This window comes from Amblyraja radiata, chromosome 40 (assembly GCF_010909765.2).
Source record: "Amblyraja radiata isolate CabotCenter1 chromosome 40, sAmbRad1.1.pri, whole genome shotgun sequence".
NCBI lineage: Eukaryota > Metazoa > Chordata > Chondrichthyes > Rajiformes > Rajidae > Amblyraja > Amblyraja radiata.
Window position 1 is genome coordinate 8,223,270 of NC_045995.1, and position 26,803 is coordinate 8,250,072.

The window sequence follows — 26,803 nt, forward strand, 5'->3', positions numbered from 1 at the left end:
AATGATGACCCCTTTTCCCGTCTCCAACGCACCCCCTCCTCGTGGAACCCCCCTCATAAAGTCCCGGCTCTGGAACTCTTCATTCAGAACTGCCGCCGCGACGTCAACCGCCTCAACTTCTCCACTCCCCTGTCTCACTCTAATCTTTCCCCCTCTGAACGCACTGCCATCGAATCACTCCGCAAAAACCCAGATTGGGTCATCAAACCAGCCGACAAGGGAGGTGCCGTGGTAGTCTGGCGCGCCGATCTCTACAAAGCTGAGGCCACGCGCCAACTCTCGGACACCTCCTCCTACTTACCCTTGGACCATGACCCCACTGACGAGCACCAGGCCACCATTTCTAGCACCATCACCGACTTCATCAATTCCCACGCCCTACCTGACCAAGCCTCCAACCTCATCGTTCCCCAGCCCCGCACGGCCCGTTTTTACCTTCTCCCCAAAATCCACAAACCTGGCTCTCCCGGCAGACCCATTGTCTCTGCGTGTTCGTGCCCCACCGAACTCATCTCCACATACCTTGACTCCATCCTATCCCCCTTGGTCAAATCCCTCCCCACCTATGTTCTAGACACCTCAGACACTCTCCGCCGCCTCCATGCATTCCACTCTCTGGGCCCTCACCCCCTCATCTTCACCATGGATGTCCGGTCACTCTACACCTCCATCCCCCACCAGGATGGCCTCGGAGCCCTCCGGTTCTTCCTCGACCAGAGGAGCAACCTATACCCAGCCACTGACACTCTCCTCCGCTTAGCGGAGTTGGTCCTCACCCTCAACAACTTTACATTTGACTCCTCCCATTTCCTCCAAACACAAGGCGTAGCTATGGGCACACGCATGGGCCCCAGCTACGCCTGCCTCTTTGTCGGGTACGTTGAACAATCCATGTTCGAGACGTACCAGGGCCCCATCCCCGACCTCTACCTCCATTACATTGACGACTGCTTTGGCGCCACCTCCTGCACCTACACACAACTGACTGACTTCATCCACTTCACCACCAACTTCCATCCGGCACTCCAATACACCTGGACGATTTCCGACACGTCCCTACCATTCCTTGACCTCACCATCTCCATCGCAGGGGACAGACTCCTGACCGACATACATTACAAACCCACTGACTCACATAGCTATCTGGACTACACGTCTTCCCACCCTGCCCCCTGTAAAGACTCCATCCCCTACTCCCAATTCCTCCGCCTACGCCGCATCTGTTCCCAGGATGAGACATTTCATACCAGGGCATCGGAAATGTCCTCGTTCTTCAGGGAACGGGGATTCCCCTCCGCCACCATAGATGAGGCTCACACCAGGGTCTCATCCATACCCCGTAACACTGCTCTCTCTCCCCATCCCCGCACACGCAACAAGGGCAGAGTCCCTCTGGTCCTCACCTTTCACCCCACCAGCCGGCAAATACAACACATAATCCTCCGCCATTTCCGCCACCTCCAACGTGACCCCACCACTCGCCACATCTTCCCATCTCCCCCCATGTCTCCCTTCCGCAAAGACCGCTCCCTCCGCAACTCCCTCGTCAATTCTTCCCTTCCCTCCCGCACCACCCCCTCCCCGGGCACTTTCCGTTGCAACCGCAAGAAATGCAACACCTCCCCCCTCGACTCCATCCAAGATCCCAAGCAGTCGTTCCAGGTGCGACAAAGGTTCACCTGTATCTCCTCCAACCTCATCTACTGCATCCGCTGCTCTAGATGTCAGCTGATTTACATCGGTGAGACCAAGCGTAGGTTGGGCGATCGTTTCGCCGAACACCTCCGCTCAGTCCGCAATAACCTACCTGACCTCCCGGTGGCTCAGCACTTCAACTCCCCCTCCCATTCCCAATCCGACCTCTCTGTCCTGGGTCTCCTCCATTGCCAGAGTGAGCAACAGCGGAAATTGGAGGAACAGCACCTCATATTCCGTCTGGGGACCTTGCCACCTTGACCATGGGATTAACATAGAATTCTCCCAATTTGGCTAGCCCTTGCTGTCTCCTCCCCTTCCTTAACCCTCTAGCTGTCTCCTCCCACCCTCCCATCCGCCTGCCCTCGGGCTCCTCCTCCTCCTCCCCTTTTCCTTCTTTCTTTCCCCCACCCCCCATCAGTCTGAAGAAGGGTTTTGGCCCGAAACGTCGCCTATTTCCTTCGCTCCACAGATGCTGCTGCACCCGCTGAGTTTCCCCAGCAATTTTGTGTACCTTCGGATGGATTAAGGACTTTCTAACAAATCGCCCACAGACTGTCAGGATGGGGTCCAATTACTCCCCAGTCCTGACGCTCAGCACAGGAGCGCCACAAGGTTGTGTACTGAGTCCCATCTTGTATACAATATACACTTATGACTGTATACCAACACACAGTACAAACAGGATCATCAAGTTTGCGGACGACACGACTGTGGTGGGACTGATAAACAACAACGACGAGTCTGCCTACGGGGATGAAGTCCAAAAACATTACTGTCTGGTGTACCAAAAACAACCTGGTACTCAATCCATCAAAGACAAAAGAGCTGGTCGTTGACTTCAGGAGGAAGAGGAGAGAGGAACCTGCTCCCTTATACATCAAAGGAGACATGGTGGAGAGAGTCACTGGCTTTATGTTCCTGGGAATAAACATCTCCCAGGACCTCAAATGGCAAATGAACACTGTCACTCTCGTGAAGAAGTCACATCAGCGTCTGTATTTCGTGAGGTCTCTGCGGAGAGTAAACGTCTCACAGCCGCTGCTGTTGTCCTTCTACCGATGCGCCGATTCTCCTATGGAATCCTGGTGTGGTTTTCTAGCTGTACTGTGGCTGAGAGGAGGGCGTTGCAGGGAATTATAAAAACTGCGCAGAACATTACAAACGCCCAACTGCCCTCCTTGGATGACATATATAGGGCCCGATGCTTGCGCCGGGCCACAAATATCAAGCAGGACACATCCCACCCTGCCAACCACCTTTTTACTCTGCTACCCTCTGGGAGGCGATTCAGGACTATGAAGGCTCGCACCGGTAGACTAAAAAATAGTTTCTACCCATGTGCGATAAAAGAGCTAAATTCCAACAGAGAACACTGGGGAAGCAAAATGTAATTCCAAGAAATGCCGCCAAATTCTTTTAAATTCTTTTAAATTCTTTTAAAATACCTATTTATTTTTTACTAATAAGTGTACATATGTGTTAATGGTTGTCGTGTTTGTATTTTTTTAACCGGAGGAGATGTAATGGAATTTCGTTGCACAGTATTGTGCAATGACAATAAACGTATTCATTCATTCATTCATTCAACTGTTATCATTTCAACATTTAAAATTTAAATTTAAACTGAAGGATAATCAATATTTTAAATATATACTGATATGTGACTTTATGAAGAAATATATACATAGAAGCATAGAAACATAGAAATCAGGTGCAGGAGTAGGCCATTCGGCCCTTCGAGCCTGCACCGCCATTCAATATGATCATGGCTGATCATCCAACTCAGTATCCCGTACCTGCCTTCTCTCCATACCCTCTGATCCCCTTAGCCACAAGGGCCACATCTAACTCCCTCTTAAATATAGCCAATGAACTGGCCTCAACTACCCTCTGTGGCAGAGAGTTCCAGAGATTCACCACTCTCTGTGTGAAAAAAGTTTTTCTCATCTCGGTTTTAAAGGATTTCCCCCTTATCCTTAAGCTGTGACCCCTTGTCCTGGACTTCCCCAACATCGGGAACAATCTTCCTGCATCTAGCCTGTCCAACCCCTTAAGAATTTTGTACGTTTCTATAAGATCCCCACTCAATCTCCTAAATTCTAGAGAGTATAAACCAAGTCTATCCAGTCTTTCTTCATAAGACAGTCCTGACATCCCAGGAATCAGTCTGGTGAACCTTCTCTGCACTCCCTCTATGGCAATAATGTCCTTCCTCAGATTTGGAGACCAAAACTGTACGCAATACTCCAGGTGTGGTCTCACCAAGACCCTGTACAACTGCAGTAGAACCTCCCTGCTCCTATACTCAAATCTTTTTGCTATGAAAGCTAACATACCATTCGCTTTCTTCACTGCCTGCTGCACCTGCATGCCTACTTTCAATGACTGGTGTACCATGACACCCAGGTCTCGCTGCATCTCCCCTTTTCCTAATCGGCCACCATTTAGATAATAGTCTGCTTTCCTGTTTTTGCCACCAAAAAGGATAACCTCACATTTATCCACATTATACTGCATCTGCCAAACATTTGCCCACTCACCCAGCCTATCCAAGTCACCTTGCAGTCTCCTAGCATCCTCCTCACAGCTAACACTGCCCCCCAGCTTAGTGTCATCCGCAAACTTGGAGATATTGCCTTCAATTCCCTCATCCAGATCATTAATATATATTGTAAATAGCTGGGTTCCCAGCACTGAGCCTTGCGGTACCCCACTAGTCACTGCCCGCCATTGTGAAAAGGACCCGTTTACTCCTACTCTTTGCTTCCTGTTTGCCAGCCAGTTCTCTATCCACATCAATACTGAACCCCCAATGCTGTGTGCTTTAAGTTTGTATACTAATCTCTTATGTGGGACCTTGTTGAAAGCCTTCTGGAAGTCTAGATACACCACATCCACTGCTTCTCCCCTATCCACGCTACTAGTTACATCCTCGAAAAATTCTATAAGATTCGTCAGACATGATTTACCTTTCGTAGATTTCAAACTATATTTTTAGACCCTTTAGAAGAAGCAATGAATATTAAGGCTGATTCACAAAAACTAATATCATACTTTTATAATAATATATTAAATAGAGAATTACCCTCAACAGAAGCACTAAGAGAAGATTGGGAACATGAGCTAATGATAAAGATCTCGAAGGATAGATGGGAAAAGTATCTGATGAACACACATAATTGTTCTATTAATGCAAGACATAATTTAATTCAATTCAAATTATTACATAGACTATATTATTCAAAAACGAGGTTGAATAAATTTTATCCAAACGTCTCTCCCAGATGCGATAAATGTTTGTTTCAAAACGCTAATATAACACATTCATTTGTAGGATGTACAAAGTTGAATACATTTTGGAGCGATATATTTGATATATTTACAAAGCTTTTCAAGTCCACAATAGAACCTAAAACGGAATGGATTATATTTGGAATAATAGTAGAAGATATCAATTTAAATAAAGACCAAAACATTTTTTTTAATTATGGGTTAATAATTGGAAAGAAATTGATACTTAAATTTTGGAAAAATACAGCTATACCAACTATTAAAATGTGGATTAGGTATATGATGAACATAGCACACCTTGAAGAAGAGACTCCGACTAATAGATAAATATGACCAATTCTTAAGGAGTTGGTCTCCTTTCATCGACTTTTTGGAATCATGTGCTGCAGCGGTACCATGAAGATTGCTGATTTCAGTTCATGCCGTGGATAGATCTACATCTCCGAATAAAGATTTGAAAATTTCTCTTTTAAGGGGCCTTCTCTCCTATTTCTACTTTCTACTTTTTCTTTTTTTTATATACACACTTCACGTTTTTCTATTCTCTACCATCTATTTTTCCTCTTTTTCCCCTTTCTATTGTTTTCTTTTTCTTGTCTTGCTTACTTCCTTCTCAAAACATAAAAGTAGAGGTTGTACATAGAATGGATTACGGTATGACATAGTTGGCACCTAAAATTAGGTTCCACTGTACTGTTTTGTACTGTATTAACTTCTAATAAAATAAACAAAACAAAAAAAACAAAAACAAAAAGACAAGGAGATTCTACGTGCATGTAAACAACCAAGTTCAGCCCATCAGGCTGTCTACTCAACCAGAGCAATGGAGATATGTTCCGACGAAACAGAACCCAGCAGATCATGGTTCGCAGTCTGTGCCTGGCTGCTATTACCTGGTTATCAGGACCAACCTTCCTGTGTGAACCAGGGACAGCAGTCCAAGAAGACAAAGCCTCATCCTATGACCTTGTTGAACCCGAGTCAGATGTGGAGGTGCGTTCCAAGGTTAAAGTCCTCGCCACTGAAGTTACTCAGATGCTACCTATCTCAAAGCGCTTTGAGCGTTACTCTGATTGGAGGTCTCTCACAAAAGCATTGGCACGCTTGTCCCACCTTGCTCATTGGATAATGGCAGCTGTGTTGGATGGCACAGTTGCAAGAAAGTGTATCCACAGCAAACCTCGCTAAACCCGAGCACACTATCATCAGATGTGTTCAACAAGAAGCATACTCTGAGGAGTTCAAATGCATTCAAGCATGGCAGAACCTCTCTAAAAATAGTGCTCTGTACAAGCTTCACCCGCTCATTGACAGGGAAGGCTTACTCCGAGTAGGAGGATGGATTACTCAGGCGAAGATCCCGAAGAGTGAAGCCAACCCTCTCATCATCCCAGGTCAGCATCATGTTGCAACATTGCTCATTCGCCACCATCACGAATGTGTGCAGCACCAGGGATGTGTCCGCACTGGTGGTTTGTGGATAGTTGAAGCAAAAAGGCGCATCAGTGGTGTCCTCCACAAATGCGTAATCTGCAAGAAACTTTGTGGAAAAACAAACCTGCCTGCGAAACGTCTACAGACAGACCCATCATTCTCCTATGTCGGCCTGGATGTGTTTGGACCATGGGAAGTAGCAGCACGTCGCACAAGAGGGGGGCACGCCAATAGTAAGAGGTGGGCAGTGCTGTTCTCATGCATGTCTACTAGAGCTATCCATATTGAAGTAATTGAAACAATGAGCTCATCCAGCTTCATCAATGCACTCAGAAGATTCTTCTCAATCAGAGGGCCTGCCAAACAGTTGCGCTCTGACTGCGGAACCAACTTTGTTGGAGCAAACAAGGAGCTCAAGTTGGATCCTCCAAAACAAGGGCAGACGTATTGATAACTACCTTCTTGAGCAGAAATGCACTTGGGTGTTCAACCCCCCGCCCTCATCGCACATGGACGGAGCCTGGGAACGCATGATAGGGATTGCAAGGCGCATTGTAGATTCCATGCTTCTTCAGATCGGGCATTCTCATCTCACGCACAAGGTCCTAACCACTCTGATGGCTGAAGTAATCGCCATTGTCAACGCAAGACCCCTAGTTCCTGTTTCATGCGATCCAGAGTCACACCCCATTTTAATACTTTCCATGCTCCTGACTCAGAAGATTGGCTCTCTCCCTCCCGCTCCAGTGGATATCTCCAAAGGGGACCTGTTCATGAGTTAGTGGAAGAAGGTTCAAGTCTTGGCGGATACATTCTGGGTCAGATGGCGTAGAGAGTAACTCAGTACACTACAAAGTCGTCAGAAATGGCAAACCAAAAAACCAAATCTGAGAGAAGGAGACAATGTTCTCATGAAGGACAACCAGGTAAGAAGGAACGAATGGCCTATGGCCGTCATTGTTAAGACTCATCCCAGCAAAGATGGGATCGTCCGAAAGGTAGAAGTCAAGGTGACATGGCAAGGAAATTTGAAGACCTTCTCAAGACCCATCTCAGAGGTCATCCTCGTCTTGACTCCGGAGAGTTAGGAAATGTATGTGTGGCATCTAGTGATGCTAGGCGGGGAGTGTTATGGACCTCCTGGACTTTAGTTGCCATCTAGTAGTGATTCTGTGTATTGTTTTGGTTGGCCATCTAGTTATTACCTATGTGAAACGTTTTGGGGTGGCCATCTTTTTAAGTTATTTTTTTCTACTTCTGTCGGTTTGGTAGACAAAATCCACTGCCATCCTCACTGAAAAAGCAGGGAAAGGATGAACCAAATGTTCTAATTTTCCAAACATTGAGGAGGAAAAACCCTCTGGGAATATGTAAAAATTGTCCAGTTTTTGCAACTTTCGGAGGAAGAGATCCACAAACGCCTAAAACGAATATTTGTGAAAGAGAACCCGGACAAACCAACATAAACTTAGCTGATTTTTTGTGAAGATTCTGGTATGTGTATCAGGTGATAAATGAAAGCCCAGGAATTGGATTTCTGCGGCAGAGGAGAAAATTGGATGTGTTGTAAATACTGATTAATGTTAGCCATACTACTCCATTTTTTGGCATGTAATTAAACTTCTATTATTATCCAGAGATCTGCAGTAAACTTTTTTTTTTTTAATTGCAAAGTAGCCTGTGCACTAGTTGAATGAATTTTAATCTACTTTCATTGTGTGAAAGTACATGCCAATTGGCATGATGAATTTATGGTGCGATATCAAAATTAAATCAATTTGGAATTAATGTTATAAGTTAGAAGCTGGCATATTGTAACAGTCTGTGAAATGCAGGAACTGAATGTTATTTGGCACAGATGTGGAAACAGAGAGAAAAGATGTTGGAAAGATTGTCAACCAAATCTTTCACATCTGGAAGATGCAGATAAATATTCGGCTGCAAAGAAAGCTGGCCGACAGGTTAGACATAACTGCTTTTTCTCCATTTGCAAGTTGCCAGAGAGTTTACGGACATAATTGCAGTTACAACTCTGGAAAAAATGAAATACTTAAACACCAAGGAAGGATTTAGTCCATCGGTTACAAAAAGATTTGGTGCAAAAAAAGATAACCGTAAGGTGTTACTAATCAGAAAGATCTATGAAAGTGGGTGTTCTTTTACCAACCTCCACGTCGCCAACCTCCACGTGACCACTGCCGCCGACCTTCACCTACCCACCGATAACGCCGAACCTCGCTGCCTCACCAGTCACTCTTACTATCGCCCCCTCAGCGATAACGCCAACCCCCGCTACCTCCTCGATTCCGACTATCGCCGCCAAAACGGGACCACCGAACCCCACCGCCTCACTGGGACCCCCGAACGTCACCGCCTCACCGGGTTCGCCGAACCTCGCCTCCTCACCAGGCCCGCCGACCGTCGCCTCCTCACAGGTCATCCGCTGACCGGGACTTCCAATGCTTCGCCCGCTGACCCAGACTCCACTCCCCACCGGCCTCCACCATTGACTCTACCGACCCTCGCCACTCCACCGCCCTCCAGCAGGCCGCAGCCCTCGCCTTACACGAGTCCTACGCTTAGCACCGGGCCTGAAGTCTCCACGCTGCAGACTCTCACACCACGGGGTCTGACTGTGCTGGATCCTCGTGCTCCCCCCCCCCCCAACACAGGGAACCTCAGTGGTCATTCCACTGGGTTTTCCACTTCCCCTTAAAACCATGTGACCCCAGCTCCTCCCCACCCCCCCTATAGTCCTCATACCCCCCTCCTCCATGACCACCCACCAACACACTACCAGACATCACCTCTGCCTCCGTCCACTCACACGCCTTCCTACGGCCCCAACCCCTATCCTTGCCGTGTGTTCACATTCCCCCTGACCTCCCACTCTCTGATACCGAACGGTCTGTCCTCAGCAGAAGCCTCCCCTCCGTCCCCACCTCCCTGTCCTCCACGATGTGGAGCTCTTCTTCCGTCTCCGCATCCAAACGTTTGTCCATGGGAAGGACTCCCCACCCCCTCGTGATGACCCCTTCTCCTGTCTCCAACGGACCCCCTCTTCATGGCCATCTATCTGCTTTTGACCATTTTATTTTAAACTGTCGGTGGGACATCAACCGCCTCAACTTCTCCACTCTCCTTTCTCACTCTAACCTATCCCCATCTGAATGTACAGCCCTCCACTCACTGCAACAACCCAGACTGGGTGATTAAACCTGCCGACAAGGGAGGTGCCGTGATAGTCTGGCGCGCTGATCTCTACAAGTCTGAGGGCAGGCGGCAACTCTCAGACACATCCTCCAATTTATCCTTGGACCATGACCCGACAGACAAACATCACTGGCTTCATCACTTCCGGCTCCCTGCCCTCCCAAGCCTCCAACCTCATCGTTCTCCAGCCCCACACGACCCAATTTTACCTTCTCCACAAAACCCACAAACCTGATTGTCCTGGCAGAACCATCGTTTCTGCTCCAAACTTATTTCCACATACCTCGATTCCATCTTATCCCCCCTGGTTAAATCCCTCCCTACCTATGTCCAAGACACCTCACACGCTTCTCGTCTCCTCCATGACTTCCGTTTTCCAGGCCCCCATTCCCTCATCATCACCATGGATTTCCAGTCTACACCTCCATCCCCCACCAGGAAGGTCTTAAAGCCCTCGTTTCTTCCTCGACCGCAGAACCAATCAATCCCCGTCTACCGGTACTCTCCTTCGCCTATCGTAACTGGTCCTTACCCTCAACAACTTTTCATTTGACTCTTCCCATTTCCTCCAAATCTTTGTTCGAGGCATACCGTGGCCCTATCCCCGAACTCTACCTCCTCTACGACTGCATTGGTGCTACCTCCTGTAATAATATTGGCCAATTTATGTGATAAAATGGAGAACTTCTGCCTTTGCAGAGCCTGCTTGGCATCTTTCTGCAAAAAGCTGCAAAGCCATGAGGCTCATGGCTCCAGAATGTCTGGGTCCTGGGAGGAAGCTAAGCACAGGGTGATGTCCAGATGTCCCCACAATTGTTAATATGTATGAGGGTTTTGCAGAAAGAGCCGAGCCTGGCTGCAAATGCATGATCAGGATTGGTTACAGAATGGAGTGTTGTAAAAGTATCGTTAACTATGTTGCATGGTCTTTGCGTTGTTAATTATGATTGGTTGAGGCAAGGGGCCTTGCCCGAATTGTTTATGTTCCCTGGTTAAATATTTCCTTACTTAGGGGAACTGTAAGTAGAAACAATGTAATGGGGTATTTTGTGATTAGGTTAGGGAACTGTCAATTAATGTATTGTATGATCTTTATTTATGATTGGTTTGTAGGGGTTGCCTCCCCCAAGTAATGTCACGCTTAGTTTGAAAGGGTATAAGAGGGTGGGTAATTCTTTGGGGTGGGTCAGTTGGTTGTGACTTCTGTTCGGATTTGGAATTGAAAAGAAATCAAAACAATTGTCATTGCGCGATTTCTTACAGCAATATCGAAGTTCCAAACTGCACTACCGGTCAAACTCCAGCGGAGATGATGCTCGGATGTCAAGTGCGCCATCCCCTATCGGCTTTGAACCTGACCAGTAACTCTTTTATTGCGTGCACTCAGCCAAAGATGTCGAACAAGTCAAAATTCGACATTGGCGACTACGTATATTACCACAATTATACGGCCACACAAAGCAAATGGTGCACTGGCAGGATCATGGCTCACATTGGAACCAAAATGTACACCGTCCAAGGACAAGGAGGACAATACCGACGGCATGATGATCAATTAAGAAGCCGCGTCCCTCCAGCGAAGACTGCGCAGAACCTGACCAGAACCAAGAGGTCGGACATCCCGGTGCTGAATCATGTGGATACTGGAGTGCCTGACTTGCCCCTCCCCAGGCCTGACGAAGTTCCGCCAGACGAACACCCCACCGATCTGCCAGTGATCCTTCGTCGATCGACACATTGCAATCGTGGTATTCCCCCAAGGCAGGGGCAGATTAATCATTAAGCAGACTGAGCACGTGCTTAGGGCACCAGGGCCAAAGGGGGCACCACATAGTTGGGAAAAGGGTGAAAAGAAAAAAAAAACGAATGAAGTTTTGTAAAAAAAAAATTGATAAAACTAGTGCAAATTGATCATAATGTTGTTTCTTGATCATGGTGCACCCTAGGGTTATCTTCCCAGGTGTACCACAAGGGGCACTGCTGGCGCAGTGCACTCTGACCTCTGTTGGTCAGTAAGATCATTAACACTGTCACATGTTTCCTGTTGTGGAATATTCTCGACTTACCTCTGTGCCTCAGACATGATGTGTGCGATATCCTTGGAAATCTAAGACCACTGCACTGGTAAGATGTCATACAGCTTCAATGATCCTTTATTTAATTAGTATACATAGTCGTTTCTTATCTGTCGATCTTTTTTGAGACTATTTGTGTCTACTTTTGCCTGATTTAAGCTATTTTTTGTTGGCGAGGTGCAGTGTCATAGCATGTGTTTAAAAGTAAAATGATGGAGCCAAATTCAGTTGTCATGACAGTCATTTCAATGACCCTCTCTGCCCCTTTTTAATTTCAGCCCCATGGAAACGTCAAAAATGAAGCGTGTTCAGTTGAGTGGTGCGCAAAAGAGAAAACGTGCAAAAGAGAACGAGCAAAATAATCTGTCTGTTGTAGCCAAGACAGGAAAGCTGACAGATTTATTCTTACAAACTGCAGAGAAAGATGATCCAGATCAAAATCAGTGTCAGTCTTCAGAGACAGCAAGTGAATCAAATCTATCTCCTTCATCAGAAACAGGCAGTGTTGGTGCAAGGCCAGATTTTCATGATGACGTTGCACATGATGAAGTGCCACAACCTGGACCTAGTTCTACGATAAGAAATGAAGGATTCAGTGACTGGCGAAACACTGCTGTAATTGACAACCATGAAAAAAGTAGAACGCACCGAGATGCCATGTTGACATATTTAACTCGGAAACAAGGCTTAGGCTTGACACAGCCACTGGAAAAACAAATTGAAGAGGAGTACAATTACTGGGAGAATGTGCTTCGGCGTGTTGTAGCAGTCATTTGCACACTGGCTGAACGAGGATTGGCATTCCGAGGAAATGTGGTAAAATTTGGGGGTCTCAATAATGGGAATTATTTGGGGCTACTCGAATTGATAAGTCAGTTTGCCCCTTTCTTGGCTGCTCACATATCACGGTATGGCAATGCTGGAAAAGGCAACCCTTCGTACCTGTCCAAAATGATATGTGAGGAACTTATTGAGTTAATGGCAAAGAAAGTGCACTCCGTCATCATTGACGAAATTAATGTTTCTGGGTACTTCAGTCTGTCTGTGGACTCAACGCCTGATCTTTCGCATGTTGACCAACTGAGCATAGTGCTCAGATACTTGCAAGATGGACAGCCAGTTGAACAATTTATCACATTTTTGGAATTACAATACCACACTGGTGAAGCTATGGCACAGCAGGTGTTGAAGTACTTATGTGATGATTGTAAATTGGATTTTGCTAAATGCAGAGGGCAGTCATACGACAATGCTGCCAACATGTCTGGACCCTTTTCCGGGGATACGTCCGTGCCCGGGTGCGGATGGAAAGGGAATACGCCCTGTCTACGGGCACCCTGAGGGAGTTCCGCGACCGCTGGGCACCGAGGGGGGTTGAATGTATCCTTGACAAGGATTGTAATATAGTTGTTTAGCAGTTGATTAGCATATTTGTTGATCTTGTATTATGGTGGTGTTTTGTTTTATTGTATTGTAAATACAATTTTAATATTTGAATAAATATTTTTGATTAAAAAAAAAATTTAAAAAAAAAAAAAGCTGGTTAAAAAAAAATAAAATTAAAAAAAAACATGTCTGGACGTTACAATGGCATGCAGCAAAAACTTTTGGATGCAAATCAGTTTGCCATTTATGTACCCTGTGCAGCTCATTCACTAAATTTAGTTGGACGAAGTGCTGTGGATTGCTGTCAAGTTGCAGTAGATTTCTTTTCCACTGTACAACTGCTCTACACATTCTTTTCAGTCTTGTAGATGGTTTATGCATGCAACCTATAATGTAGCTACCTCAATACCACTAACCACGCCCAGCCATATCAGTATAACTGTGATATCCTCCCCTTGTTCCTCCCTGTTTGTTCCAGTACGCCTGAAGACTAAATGCAGTCAGTACTGGGACGTGTGTAACATGTGCCTTAATTAAAGACTCAGTAAAGGTTACAGTGTGTCAGACTCAACCCCTTTACATGGTGCCAGCAAGTTAAACGCGCACCTTGTGGCGGCTCCCAAGGGTCGTGCCACCTTAGTGTCGAACCCCTCGGCACAGGAGTGGTTCAGTCCGGAGGCGGCCCTTAGCCGGAGGCTTTAAAGGCAGGGGTTTGGGTGCCATCTTCCTCTCGTTTGGTCTTCCCTACAACCGGGAGGAGCTGAATAAAAAGTGTCTCTCAAAACACGACTTTGTGCTTAATTCCGAGACCCACGCACTACATTGGTGACCCCCGACGCTCCATTGGCGTCATGATGGAGAACAGACAAAGCCCTATCTCCTCACAGGCCAGCCCGGTCCTGTCTCTGGACGCGGTCTCCATAAAACTGCCCAAGTTCTGGACCACCCGGCCGCTCATCTGGTTCCAGCAGGCGGAGGCCCAGTTCAACCTGCGGGGCATCACGGTCAAAACAAAGCTGATCAGCACGCCGACTCTCAAGTTTTTCGACCTGCAGCGTCCAATTGTGGTAATATCCTCCCCTTGCTCCTCCCTGTTTGTTCCAGTACGCCTGAAGACTAGATGCAGTCAGTACTGGGACGTGTGTAACATGTGCCTTTTTTAAAGACTCAGTAAAAGTTACAGTGTGTCAGACTCAACTCCTTTACAAGCCTCAACTGCTCGGTGGAGAATTCTCAAAGATTGCATTGGAAATGAAAAAGTGTTGAAATCACTTTCAGACACCAGATGGGAAGCACATGCTGTGGCAACTGCAGCAATTATCAACTCTTTCTTCAAGATTCTGGAAGCTTTATCAGATGACCAGTTGCAAAGGTGACACTAGAAGGGAGGCAAAGAATATTGCAAACAAGATGCAAGAACTGGAATTTGTGTTCATGCTGAATTTTTGGAATGAAACTTTAGAAAAGTTTCATATAACAAGTCAACTTCTTCAAAGTGAAAATGTGATCTTGCAAACATGTGCAGATTTGTATTCATCATTGGCAGACCAGTTGCACACATCAGAGATGAGTTTGAGAGATTTGAATCACTTGCAAAGGACATGCTCCCTGATGTAGAATACAAAGCAACTCAAACGCGTAAGCGTATAAGAAAGAGAATGCCCAACGATGGAAATGCACCAGAGGTCATTCTCAGTGCCAAAGACAAATTCCGTATCTCCACTTTTTATGTAATTGTTGAAAAGTTAGAAACGGAAATGAGGAGACGAAAGGTGTACACTGAAATAGCAGACAGATTCTCTTGTCTGACAGATGTTCCTAATGCCACCCAACAAGGTGCTAATTCCCAATTATCAGAAAGTGAAAGGTACTCAAAGACTTGTCAGACACTCATTGATGCTTATCCAGATGACATGAACAACACTTTGTCTACAGAGCTTCAGCAGTTCCATTCATATGTTCTTCATAAGTTTAAAATAACCAAGAAAACATCTTTCACTCACATGGAACTTTACAACACAATTACAGAAGACAAACTAGAGAGTGCCTTTCCAAATGTTGAAATTGCCTTAAGAATATTTTTAACATTGCAGTTTTTGCCCATTGCTTGAACACTATAGACCCATGCTTAGACCAAAGTAACACAACTTGAAGTTTTTGTTACTATACCTTAAACACATGTAACCATACCTTAAACAATAGCGCTGCTTTGCACTTTAGTTGCAATTCTGCAACACACTTGCTGCTTTCTGCAACACACTTGCTCCTGCACACTACACACTATTTCATACATAAGACACTTCGTTCAAAAATGAAATCTCAGGGTACCATTGGGAAGACACAGCTATTCAAAATACAAATCACATCGGGTAATTGAAAACACTAAGATACACACCTGAAAATACTTACTTACAACACTGAACACCAATCAGCCAGCTACAAAAAGGCCTCAGTTAAGCCATTTTGAGAACTTTGCAAGCATGGATGCAGGGAGAGCAAGAGGCAGAGGCAGAGGCAGAGGCAGAGGCAGAGGCAGAGGCAGAGGCAGAGGCAGAGGCAGAGGCAGAGGCAGAGGCAGAGGAGGACGTGGTCGAAGAGGCCATGCACGGACCTTTATTTCCGATGACATAAGAGCAACTTTGGTGGACCATGTCATAAACCATGGCCTGACTATGAGGGAAGCTGGGCAGAGAGTCCACCCTAATCTAAGCCGTTGCACAGTTTCATCCATAATAAGGACATTCCGACTGGAAAACAGGTATGTCTTCAACTCTCTACTTTCTACTCTACTCAGATGGTATCTAGAGTATTTACAGTACTGTACCATATCACATTACCGTATCACATGTATTGTATTGCAGGGTGGCTAATGCTCCTTTTGGAACGAAAGTGGTAGTTTTGTGAAACATACCGTGATTACGTATATTGAGATGTTTCAGTACAATGTATGGTATATACAGTAAAGTACAGTATATACTGTACTGTAAAAAAGAAGCAAACCAATAACAATTTGTGGTTGCATTTTGCTATAGAATGACTAGAAGACCTTCTGGGGGTGGACGCCAACGCCTGTTCACCCAACAGCAGGAACTTGCCATTGTGGACCTAGTCAGAGCAAACAATGCAATCCGTCTCCAGCAGCTACGGCAACAAATACTTGCAGATAGGCAAGTGTTCAACAACATAAACCGAGTAAGCATTACCACTATAAGACGCATCTTGGTAAAGCACAAAATGACCATGAAGCAACTGTACAGGGTCCCATTTGAGAGGAACAGTGTCAGGGTCAAAGGACTTTGACGTGAATATGTACAGGTAAGTGTTACAGTCCTTTACATTTACAATACAGTATTGGTGTAATCCAGTAACAGCTGAATATGTACCATTGTATCAGTACCACATAGCCATCCACAATATGTATTTTTTGTTACAGAGAATCTTGGCCATGGATGGAGCTGCACAGCCTCATGAATTTATTTACATTGATGAGGCTGGATTCAACCTTAGCAAAACAAGACGACGGGGTCGTAATATAATTGGCCAAAGGGCCATTGTGCACGGCCCGGGGCAGCGCGGGGGAAATATCTCATTGTGTGCCGCCATAAGCCTTCGAGGGCTTCTGTACCATCATGCAAAACTAGGTCCATACAATACACAACATATCATCACATTTCTAGATGCTCTTCATAATATAGCTGTACAGGACAGACCAGAGCAGCCCAGGTTTGTTGTTGTCTGGGATAATGTCAGTTTCCATCGGCTGCTCTGGTCCGGACCTGGTTCACCAACCATAATCAATTTGAAGTGGTATACTTGCCCCCTTACTCGCCATTTCTAAACCCTATAGAAGAATTCTTTTCGGCTTGGAGATGGCGTGTATATGACCAACCACATGCCCGCATGCCTCTTCTGCAGGCAATGGAACAGGCCTGCGGAGACATTGAGGTGAGGTCAATCCATGGATGGATTCGGCACACAAGGGGATATTTTCCCCGATGCCTAGCAGGAGAAGACATTGCTTGCGATGTGGATGAGATCCTGTGGCCAGACCCCAACAGACGGCAGGATCCATAAGCCCACCTACAAACGATTGCCGTGTTTTTCTGTGTTTACAGTATAGTGTATTTTTGGTTTTATTTTTGTTTTATTTTTGCTTTAACTGAATTTACAGTACTGTGAAGTACAGTACTGCAATGTACTGTATTGAGTATTTGATTTTTTGGTTGTTGTGAAAACGTGCCTTCTGTGGAACTGAATAAAAACAGTGAAAATTAAAGACTGCAGTGTTTTATATAAAGTAGACTAGTGTGTTGCTGCTGATCTGAAAGTGTATTCATATGATGCAAGTGTGTATCATTTTGTCATCAGAGTGACGTTTTGACAAAGGATTGTTAGGTTTTCATAGCAGAGTTTAGGTTTCGATAGTAGAGTTTCAATTTGACATGGATGTGAATGGTTTATTTCCCAGTGTTGTGTCTTATTTGCTTGTGTGTAGAGTTTTGACACAATGAGCGAAGTTTTGCAAAACGTGTTCAAGCAAACTGCACAACAGAGAGGTCTTTCTCACAACTGAAACGTGTAAAAAACCCAAATAGATCAGTTATGCTTCAAGAAAGACTCGACTCATTGTGTATATCAACAATTCAAGCAGACATTCTGAGAAGTATTAATTTCGAGGATGTTATCAGTGATTTTGCGAAAATGAAATGTAGAAAAATGCCTTTCAGGTCATGAATATTGGAACTTTGATACATTTAACTTATGAAATATTAAAATAGATGTTGTATTGCATTTTTGTAGAACTTTATGTAGCCCAAGCTTGGCTTAGTTTGTACAGTATATTGTGTTATCATATGAATAAATTTTTGTACTGCTGCAACCTGCATTGTATATCTGGTCAGACAGGTCAACAACTAAAATGGACTGGGTCAGTGTGGAAAGGAGGGGGGCACCAAGATTGGTCAGTGCTTAGGGCACCAGTGAGCCTTAATCCACCCCTGCCCCAAGGTGACTCATTCAGGAATAGAGACGTTCAAACTGGAAAAGGGGAGTGTGATGTTTGGTGGATCGTGTGGGGTGGGAGGACCCATTGCTCCCATGCTGCAGGTGGCGCTGCACAGGACAAGGGAGATGTTTTGTACGTAGTTATCTGTCTGTATACAGTGTGAGTCAGATCGTGTGATTGCAGCCATTATAATTGTCTTGCTGCCAGCATTGAGTTAATGTAATAAAGACTTCTGTTGTACCTTGAAGACTCTCAAATTTTATAGACATAGAACAAGAACATGAAAACAATAGACTTCCTTGTGCAGAGTTTAGTTTAGTTTAGAGATACAGCACAGAAACAGGCCCTTCGCCCCATTGAGTCCGCTCAAACTATCAATCCCCACGCATGAACACACTGGGTACAATTTTTACATTTATACCAACCCAACCAACCTACACACATGTACATCTTTGGGGTGTGGGAGGAAACCGAAGATCTAGGTGAAAATCCGCGCACGTCATGAGGAAAAGGTACAAACTCCGTCTGGACAAGCATCCGTAGTCAGGATCGAACACAGGTCTCTGGCGCAGTAAGGCAGCTCTACCGCTACGCCCACATGCCACCTTTATTTAACAGTTCACAAAATGCAAGTTACTATAAAATTATTATCAAAGGAGAAAATGTGGTATGTGCCTCCTAAAATGTGTTGTCTCTCTCGTAGGAATCTGAGGGGTAACTTTATCACACAAAATGTGATGGGTTCATGGAACGAGCTGCCAGAAGAGGTGGTTGAGGCTGGGAATATCCAAACATTTAAGAAACCGTTAGACAGATACATGGATAGGACGGGTTTGGAGGGATATGGGCCAAACGCAGGCAGGTGGAACTAATGTACCTACACTAGTACATTACAGCTTAAGGATAAGGGGGAAATCCTTTAAAACCAAGATGAGAAAAACTTTTTGCACACAGAGAGTGGTGAATCTCTGGAACTCTCAGCCACAGAGGGTAGTTGAGGCCAGTTCATTGGCTATATTTAAGAGGGAGTTAGATGTGGCCCTTGTGGCTAAGGAGATCAGAGGGTATGGAGAGAAGGCAGGTACGGGATACTGAGTTGGATGATCAGCCATGATCATATTGAATGGCGGTGCAGGCTCGAAGGGCCGAATGGCCTACTCCTGCACCTAATTTCTGTTTCTATGTACCTGGGACATGTTGGCCAGTGTGAGCAAGTTGGGCAGTGTAGATTGGTTATTGTATGTGAACCAATCATAGTACAGTAGCATCATTAACCCCACCTTACTGTACGCTTTATCTTAACACCTACTTTGTGGCGGCTCCCAAGGGTCGTGCCATCCTAACTGTCGAAACCCTCGGCACGGGAGTGGTTCAGTCCGGAGGCGGCCCTTAACCAGAGGGTTTAAAGGCAGGGGTTTGGGTGCCATCTTTCTCTCGTGTGGACTTCCCTACAACCGGGAGGATGATAGAAAAATTCATTCCTATAGCTATCGGGGACTGTACCTTTAATTAATGCTTTAAAGATGTAAGCATGTAGTTAAAACAAGCTTTTGCAGTGATCCGGCAGAATGGATCATAAATCGGCCTTGCAGTAGCTGAGAGAACATAGATAAGAACTGTTCTCATCCTTATGACATTCCATGATAATGCTATCATCCTGTATATGTTTTTCCAAACAATAAGGTCTAATTGTTGCTTTGGCAGGTGGTCTCCTCCCTATAAACTCCCTAACCTTCATTCATGTAATGGAAAATTACTAACCATGTGCTTATGGCTGTTGTATTAGTATAAAGATGTGTGAATTCTCTGTATTGCCAGTCAGAAATAGCGCCGGCATTTGGTGTGGACGCTCTGTGCACATCGTTGCTCGGGTCTATCACCATGGTTAAGTAAAGCTATTGCAGAGATTTTCTGACTCTTTGATTTATTTGAGCATAAACATTCAGATTATATCTTTAATACTGTTGCTGGTGTCGTTGGGAAAAATATTTCTAACAGAGGAACACAAATAAAGGTGTCTCTTGAAATACCTGACTCCTCTCTTTAATTTAGAGACCTGCGCACCACATTGGTGACCCCGACGCTCCATTGGCGTCATGATGGAGAAATAAGAAATTACTACCATCAGCGCTGGGGTGCTGCAGCACGACTATGCCGCCAACCGTGCACGTTTCAGTCGTCGGAGGCGGCCCTTAACCAGAGGGTTTAAAGTCAGGGGTTTGGGTGCCATCTTTCTCTCGTGTGGACTTCCCTACAACCGGGAGGAACACAAATAAAGGTGCCTCACGAAATACCTGACTCCTCTCTTTCGTTTCGAGACCTACACACCACAACTTCCTAAATTAAGTAGTCTTTGAAGCGGTAGTGATGAACTAACAACTAACAACCTGCTGTACCGCTATACTATGCATTACAATTAAAGATGATTTTAAACTCTAAACCTGTAGAGTTGGAAATGGCGGCGCCCTGGTTGGCTGCGGCAGCATTGACTCTCGATAGGGATAGCGACAAGTTTTCTACAATCCGGCTTCCTAACTTGCAGCGGGCCGGTTGCAAGTTAACGTACGATCATGTGTCATTACTGGAATTACAACAGTTAAGCAGTAGAGACTACGTGGACGTTGAACTTGAGGAACGCCTGCACTGTCTCGGACTGCTGCATCGGGAGGACCCAGCGGCCTGCAGAGCCGCGGAGACATTCACAAACACTGGCCGCTACAGAAGGACACGGAGGCGGCGCTACAGAAGGACACGGAGGCGGCGCTACAGAAGACGGAAGCGGGGCAGTCGAGGTGGGCTAACGGCGAGGCTAAAGGCTAACCCGTGGAGGACACCGCTCCCATCCATTCTCATGTCGAATGTCCGCTCTCTGGAAAATAAAATGGATTATTTACATCTGGATCTCACAACAAAAAGGGAGGTGAGAGACTGCTGCGTTATAGTTCTGACAGAGACATGGCTAAACTCATCTGTACCTGATGCGGCTGTTAGCTTAGGGGGGCTAACAACATTCTGGCTCGACAGGGACACTGTTTTGACTGGTAAATCCCAGGGTGGGGGTGTGTGCATCTACACAAACAACAGCTGGTGTAATAATGCTACCGCTGTTTCCAGCCACTGCTCTTCGGACATAGAGTTTTTGACTGTGAAATGCAGGCCATTCTATCTGCCACGGGAGTTTACTGTGGTTAGCATTACTGTTGTATATATCCCCCCGCGGCCAACACTAAGGAGGCTCTGCGTATTCGCCATCGTTCCATCAGTGAGCTGCAAAGAAATCATCCAGAGGGCGTTGTCATTGTTGCTGGGGACTTTAACCAGGCCAACATGAAGACTGTCCTCCCTCATTTCCATCAATATGTGGACTTTGCTACACGTGGAGAGAATACGCTGGACCGGGTCTACAGTAACATCAAGCAGGCTTTCAGAGCAGCACCCCGGCCTCACCTCGGCTCCTCTGACCACCTCTCCGTAATGCTCATCCCAGCCTATAAGCCCCTTCTGATCAGAGAGAAACCCATTGTGAAGCAGGTTAGAGTCTGGTCTGAGGGAGCTATAGAAGCACTCCAGGACTGCTTTGAGTGCACGGACTGGGACATGTTCAGGACAGCAGCCACTTACAACCAAAATATCAATGTGGATGAGTATGCCATGTCTGTGTCGGGATACATACAGAAGTGCATGGAGGACGTCACTGTCATCAGGAACATCATAACCTGGGCCAACCACAAACCTTGGATTACTGCAGAGGTGCGTGCCATGCTGAAAGCACGGAATGCGGCTTTTAAATCTGGTGATTTGGGGGCTCTGAGAACAGCGAGAGCCAACCTCAACCGTGAAATAAGGAAAGCAAAGCGCGCCCACGGACAGAAAATCCAGGGTTTCTTCCAGGATGATACCAACACCAGGAACATGTGGGAAGGCATCCAGGCCATAACAAACTACAAGGCCCCTCAGATGTCTTGTAAGGATGACACAGACTTTCTCAATGAACTCAATAATTATTTCGGCAGGTTTGAGGCACTGAACACCACTACAGTGAGGGGATCAATAAAGTATTTATTATTATTATTATTATTATTGTAAACACGTCCCTTCTCTCAGGTGTCTTCCCACAGGCCCTGAAAACTGCTGTTATCAAGCCTCTCTTAAAAAAGAACAACTTAGACACTTCACTACTGAACAATTATAGACCAATATCAAACCTCCCATTTCTCAGTAAAATCATTGAAAAAGCTGTTTTTAAGCAGCTGAACAATTTCATGTTAATGAACAGCTGTTTTGATGTCTTCCAGTCAGGATTTAGACCACACCACAACACCGAGACGGCTCTTGTTAAGGTCTTCAATGACATTCACTTAAACACAGACAATGGCAAAATTTCAGTCTTAGTATTGTAGATCAGTGCATGCTCCTTTAACATAGTGACCTCACCACTACTAACCACTCCCCATTGTCTCCTGTATAATTGTAGCTTCCCCGCCTCTAGCTCGCTCTCTAGTCCCAGTGATGACCACGGACAGCTAGAGCACAATGTGTGTAGTGACTTAATAAAGATACTTAGTAAGAGACTTTGTGTGTCGAACAAGTCCTTTTACATGGTGTCAGCGCGGTAGACTTGCGTCTCCTGTTTATCGGCTTTATTTTATTATTTGTTTCTCCCAGTTGTTTCCCCACCTTTGCATTTTACTATGGCTAACTCGTGCCGTCGTCCTGACAAGCTCGTTTTTGACGCGGACATCGTGCACCGCTGGACTGTCTTCCAGCGCGACTATGAACATTACATCGCTATCGCTCATCCTGGTGCCTCTCCTGTGGTACAGGCTCACCTACTCCTCAACCTGGCTGGTCCGGAGGCTATGGAACATTATGCGGCGTTCGAGTTCGTCCCTCCGGAAGACCGCCATGACCCGGTATGTCTCATGACCAAATTTACTGCCCTATGTGACATTCCCACAAATAACATTATTGAGCGTTTCAAGTTCTTCACAAGACGTCAGGTTCCCGTGAGCACATTGACGCTTACATTGCCTCTTTGCGACATATGGCTCGGCGGTGCCGCCTTGAAGCTATTACAACGGACGAATTGATCAGGGACGTCCTGGTCTACGGTCTCCTAAACTCAAAGCTGCGCGAAGATCTCCTAATGAAACCCGACCTCACGCTAAAGGATGCCATGCATTCTGCTCGTATGGCCTCTGCTGTCGGCTCCGTATCTCACCCGCCGTCCCAGGACATCAACTTCACCGGTACCGTTGGCCGCCGGCAGATCAATAGCCCGCCTCGCCAGTTAACCCCCTCCACTCCCGCTAAGGTCACCCCTCGTCGATGCCAAAATTGTAATTTCTCCTCGCACCAGTACAACGTTTGCCCAGACCTGGGTAAAACTTGCAACTCCTGCGGGAAACTTAACCATTTTTCTGCAGCCTGTCGTTCTCGTGGGAAACCTGTCCCTGCTCCTAGAAGGAGTCTAAACATTCTTGCGGACACTGATAGCGCGCCTGGTTCCCAGTACCAGCTCGAACTCCCTGATTCTGATACGATTTCCTCCCATGGTGATCCGACTGTGTTTTCGCTCTTGAGTGCACCTGCCTTGATAACGGATCCCTCCATACATGTTACTGTGAATGGACACTCCTTCTCGGCCAAGGTCGATACTGGTGCGTTTGCAAACGTTATGTCTGTTCGCCTCTTCAAACAGATAAGCTCGGGGGAGAGAGTGCTTCCCGATGACTCCCGCCTTCATGCCTATGGGGGAGGTGTTCTGGTCGCCGTGGGGAATGCCACGGTTATCTGTACAGTTCTCAAGACCTCTCGGCCCCTCACTTTTCTCCTGCTGGACTCTGATAACGTCACCCTGCTGGGCGCCCGTGCATGCCAGGACTTGGGATTGGTCTCTTTTCACCGCGACGTCCACCTGGTGCAGGCCCCCATGGACCCCCTGATAGAGTATCCCGACCGTTTCGATGACATTCTGGGCAAACTGCCCTGTGCCTATAAGATCGTTGTTGACCCGGGGGTCGACCCGGTGGTTAGACCGGCCCACCGTGTGTCTTTTGCCATGAAGGGCCGCGTGGAGTCCACACTTCGTGATATGGTTTCCACTGGCATTCTCAAGGAGGTGAGCGCACCCACCCTGTGGGTCTCCACCATGGTCGTCGCTGCCAAGAAAGATGCGAGCGAGATCAGGATCTGCATCAACCCGAAGGACCTGAACCTTGCTATCCAACGCCCGCACTACCCCATGCGGACGGTGGAGGACGTCGCTGCACAGGTCGGTCCAGCCACAGTCTTCTCGGTACTAGATGCCAAGAGCTCTTTTTGGCAGATCCCTCTGGATGAACGTTCATCCTTCTTAACCACCTTCAGCACACCTTTCGGCAGGTTTCGTTTTCTTCGCATGCCCTTCGGGATCAACTCAGCAAGCGAGGTTTTCCAGCGGACCATGGAACAGCTGTTTGCCGGGTTGCCATGCGCTATTATTGTTGATGACATTTTGGTATACGGGAAGGACGTCGCTGAGCACAACCTGCACCTCCGTCAAGTCCTGGACCGGGCTCGTGAGATCAATCTCAAGCTTAACCCGAAGAAGTGTCGGTTCCGCTTTCAGGAGGTCACGTACGTGGGCCACGTTTTCACGGCCAGGGGACTAAAGCCAGACCCCCAGAAGACTGCTGCGGTCACCGAAATGCCCGCTCCCACAGACGTGCCCGGCCTGCAGCGCTTTCTGGGCATGGTCAACTACCTGGGTAAGTTCATACCCGACCTCAGCGAACTGAGTGCCCCCTGAGGGAGCTAATCAAAAAGGACAATGCCTGGGTCTGGCTACCGCATCACCAGTCGGCATTCGTAGCCCTGAAGTCCAAGCTCGCTCGCACCCCGACTTTAACGTATTTTGACCTGAACAGGCCAATCGTCCTCACCTGCGATGCATCTCGGTTCGGACTCGGTGCTGCCTGCCTGCAGCTCCAGGACGATCGGCAGCTGCCTGTCTCCTATGCCTCTCGCACCATGACCCCTGCTGAGCAGCGCTACGCTCAGATCGAGAAGGAGCTTCTTGCCGTGGTTTTCGCATGCTCCAAATTCAAAGACTACATTCTGGGCAACACTTTCACCATTGAAACTGACCACCAGCCGCTGGTCTCTATCTTGAACAAGCCTATCCATGCGGCCTCCTCGCGGTTGCAGCGAATGATGCTGCAGCTCCAACGATTTACGTTCAACATTGTGTACCGCAAGGGCAAGGAGATGTTCGTGGCCGACACATTGTCCCGTGCGCCAGCTCCCTTCCGTTGCCCGCCATCCATACGAATCGTCTGACCTGATGGTGCTGAACGTTAACATTGTTCCCTCTTGGCAGATGCAGTCCCTGGTCGAACACACTGCCGCTGATCCTGCCCTGCAACAGATTGCGGGCGTCATCCGCCGTGGCTGGCCTGACCGACGCTCTTCCCTACCGGCCGGTGCCGTGCCCTACTTCCTGGTTCGGGACGAATTGGTGCTGCACAACGGCGTGGTGGTGAAGAGTCACAAGGTCGTGGTGCCGGACGCTCTGCGTGACGACTACTACCAAACCGCACACAGCGGTCACCCCGGGGTGGAGGCCACTTTGTCCCAGGCCCAAGCTCAGTTTTTCTGGCCTGGCATGATTCAGGAGATTCGTGACAGGGTCTCCGCCTGTGCTGCCTGCAACAGTCTCCTGCCTCATCAGCGACGCCAACCTCTCATGCAGCAGCCGGCTCCCGAGTTGCCGTGGATGGCTGTCGCAACTGACATTTTCGAATGGCGCGGCAAACACTTCCTGGTCCTGGTGGACTCCTACTCCAGCTGGTTCGAGGTGGACCAGCTGCCTTCCCTCACGTCTGCTGCCGTCATCGGGAAGCTTCGCCGCCACTTTTCTACCTTTGGTTCCCCGGTGACTCTCCAATCCGACAACGGCGGACAGTTTTCCAGCGCAGAGTTCGCCGCTTTCGCCGCCCAATGGAACTTTCGCCACATCACCAGCAGCCCCGAGTACCCGCAGAGCAACGGCCTTGCGGAGCGCGCTGTCCGCAGCGCCAAGGAGCTGCTGGAACATTGTCGTCTGTCCCATTCGGACTTCTATCTTGCCCTCCTCAACCTCCGCAACATTTCCCGGGACCCCACACTTGGTTCGCCTGCCCAGCGCCTCATGTCCCGCACCACTAGACCCCCTCTCCCGGTTTCTCAGCAGTCTCTAAAGCCCGCTGGCCGCAGCCCTGCCGCTGTCAAGGAGCGCATCATCGAGAAACAGGTCATCCAAAAGCGCTCCTTTGACAAATCTTCCCGACTGCTTCCCCGTCTGTTCCCAGGCCAGGTTGTCCGGATGATGTCCACCTCCGGTCATCACCGGCTGGCCGTTGTCGTTGGCAATGCCGACTCTCCCCGGTCCTACCTGGTTAATTACGAGGGCACTGTGTACCGTCGGACACGCCAGCACCTGCTGCTAGCCAACGAGCCTTCTCCGCCTCCCGCGGACCCGTATTCGCCGCCTGTCCATTCCCCACCGCCTGTCCAATCCCCGCCGCCAGTCCATTCACCGCCGCCAGTCCATTCACCGCCGCCCTCGACTCCTCCTGCCCCTGTCACTCCTCGCATGCCACGGACTCTTCCCTCTCAGCTCATGGTGCCCAGCCCACGCGGTCCCCCTTCTCCTTCTTCACCTGCTGAGGAGCCCGTTCCT

General features: G+C 47.4%; 1 long non-coding RNA gene across 1 annotated transcript; it reads left to right on the forward strand.

Moving 5' to 3' along the window:
* Window positions 1-15,718: 15,718 nt before the first annotated feature.
* Window positions 15,719-16,851, forward strand: LOC116967605. Its single transcript, XR_004410268.1, has 3 exons — window positions 15,719-15,855; window positions 16,130-16,412; window positions 16,531-16,851. It is a non-coding gene; the product is annotated as an uncharacterized LOC116967605 (long non-coding RNA).
* Window positions 16,852-26,803: the final 9,952 nt, after the last annotated feature.